This window comes from Colobus angolensis, unplaced genomic scaffold (assembly GCF_000951035.1).
Source record: "Colobus angolensis palliatus isolate OR3802 unplaced genomic scaffold, Cang.pa_1.0 Scaffold393, whole genome shotgun sequence".
In the NCBI taxonomy this organism is placed as follows: domain Eukaryota; kingdom Metazoa; phylum Chordata; class Mammalia; order Primates; family Cercopithecidae; genus Colobus; species Colobus angolensis.
Window position 1 is genome coordinate 923,538 of NW_012117299.1, and position 3,122 is coordinate 926,659.

The following is a 3,122-nucleotide window of genomic DNA, read 5'->3' on the forward strand; positions in this document are numbered from 1 at the left end:
TCTCCTCCAAAGGAACACAACTCCTTGCCAGCAAGAGAACAAAACTGGACTGAGAATGAGTTTGATGAGTTGACAGAAGAAGGCTTCAAAATGTTAGTAATAACAAACTTCTTTAAGCTAAAGAAGCATGTTCTAACCCATCACAAGGAAGCTAAAAACCTTGAAAAATGGTTAGACAAATGACTAACTAGAATAACCAACGTAGAAAAGAGATTAAATGACCTGACAGAGCCGAAAACAACAGTACAAGAACTTCATCAAGCACATACAAGCTTCAGTAGCCAATTCCAACAAGTGGAAGAAAGGATATCAGTGGTTGAAGATCAAGTTACTGAAATAAAGAGAAAAGACAAGATTAGAGAAAAAAGAGTGAAAAGAAATGAACAAAGCCTCTAAGAAATATGGGACTATGTGAAAAGACCAAATCTATGTTTGATTAGTGTACCTAAAAGTGATGGGAAGAATGTAACCTAGTTAGAAAACACTCTTCAGGATATTACCCAGGAGAACTTCCCCAACTTAGCAAGGCAGGCCAACATTCAAATTCAGGAAATGCAGAGATCACCACAAAGATACTCCTCAAGAAGAACAACCCCAAGACACAGAACTGTCAGATTCACCAAGGTTGAAATGGAGTAAAAAATGTTAAGGACAACCAGAGAAAAAAGGCAGATTACCCACAAAGGAAAACCCATCAGACTAACAGCAGATGTCTCAGCAGAAACCCTGCAAGCCAGAAGAGAGTGTGAGCCAATATCCAACACTCCTAAAGAAAGAATTTTCAACCCAGAATTTCATATCCATCCAAACTAAGTTTCATAAATGGAGGAGAAATAAAATCCTTTACAGACAAGCAAATGCTGAGAGATGTTGTCACTGCCAGACCTGCCTTACAAGAGCTCCTGAAGGAAGTACTAAACATGAAAGGACAACCAGTACCAGCCACTGAAAACATATGCCAAACTGTAAAGACTATCAATGCTAGGAAGAAACTACATCAATTAACAGGTGAAATAACCAGCTAGCATCATAATGACAACATCAAATTCAAACATAACAATAGTAACCTTAAATGTAAATGGGCTAAATGCTCCAATTAAAAGACACAGACTGGCAAATTGGATAGAGTCAAGACCCGTCAGTGTGTTTATTCAGGAGACCCATCTCACATGCAGAGACATACATAGGCTCAAAATACAGGGATAGAGGAAGATCTACCAAGCAAATGGAAAGCAAAAACAAAAGCAGGGGCTGCAATCCTGGTCTCTGATAAAACAAACTTTAAACCAACAAAGATCAAAAGAGACAAAGAAGGCCATTACATAATGGTAAAGGGATCAATTCAACAACAAGAGCTAACTATCCTAAATATATATGCACCCAATACAGGAGCACCCAGATTCATAAAGCAAGTTCTTAGAGACCTGCAAAGAGACATAGACTCCCACACAATAATAATAGAAGACTTTAACACCCCACCGTCAATATAGACAGATTGATGAGACAAACAATTAACAAGTATATCCAGGACTTGAACTCAGCTCTGGACCAAGCAGAACTAATAGACATCAACAGAACTCTCCACCCCAAATCAACAGAAAATACATTCTTTTCAGCACCACATCACACTTATTCTAAAATGGACCAAATAATTGGAAGTAAAACACTCCTCAGCAAATGCTGAGAAACAGAAATTATAACAAAGAGTATCTCAGACCACAGTGCAATCAAATTAGAACTAGGATTGAGAAACTCACTCAAAACAACACAACTACATGGACGTGGACCAACCTGCTCCTGAATGACTACTGGGTACATAACAAAATGAAGGCAGAAATAAGGATGTTCTTTGAAACCAATGAGAACAAAGACACAATATACCAGAATCTCTGGGACACATTAAAAGCCGTGTATAGAGGGAAATTTATAGCACTAAATGTCCACAAGAGAAAGCAGGAAAGATCGAATATCGACACCTCAACATCACAATTAAAAGAACTAGAGAAGCAAGAGCAAACAAATTTGAAAGCTAGCAGAAGACAAGAAATAACTAAGATCAGAGCAGAACTGAAGGATATAGAGACACAAAAAAACCCTTCAAAAAATCAATGAATCCAGGAGCTGATTTTTTAAAAGATCAACAAAATAGACTGCTAGCAAGAATAATAAAGAAGAAAAGAGAGAAGAATCAAATGATGCAATACAAAATGATGAGAGGATGTCACCACCAATCCCACAGAAATACAAACTACCATCAGAGAATACTACAAACACCTCTATGCAAATAAACTAGAAAACCTAGAAGAAGTGGATAAATTCCTGGACACATACAACCTCCCACGACTAAACCAGGAAGAAGCTGAATCTCTGAATCAACCAATAACAGGTTCTGAAATTGAGTCAGTAATTAAAAGCCTAAAAACCAAAGATGGCTGAATAGGAAGAGTTCCAGCCTCCAGCTCCCAGCATGAGCAACACAGAAGATAGGTTATTTCTGCATTTTCAACTGAGGTACTGGGTTCATCTCAGTGGGGCATGTCGGACAGTCTGTGCTGATCAGCGGATGCAGCCCGATCAGCAAGAGCTGAAGCAGGGCGAGGCATCGCCTCACCTGGGAAGCACAAGGGGGAAGGGAATTCCTTTTCCTAGCCAAGGGAAACTGAGACACACAACACCTGGAAAATTGGGTAACTCCCACCCTAATACTGTGCTTTACCAAAGGTCTTAGCAAACGGCACACCAGGAGATTATATCCCACACCTGGCTGGGAGGGTCCCACACCCACGGAGCCTCCCTCATTGCTAGCACAGCAATTTGAGATCTAACTGCAAGGAGGCAGCAAGCCTGGGGGAGGGGCGCCCACCATTGCTGAGGCTTAAGTAGGTAAACAAAGCCACCAGGAAGCTCAAATTGGGTGGAGCCCACTGCAGCTCAAGGAGGCCTGCCTGCCTCTGTAGACTCCATCTCTGGGGACAGGGCATAGTTAAACAAAAAGCAGCAGAAACCTCTGCAGATGTAAATGTCCCTGTCTGACAGCTTTGAAGAGAGCAGTGGTTCTCCCAGCACAGAGGTTGAGATCTGAGAAAGGACAGACTGCCTGCTCAAGTGGGTTCCTGACCCCT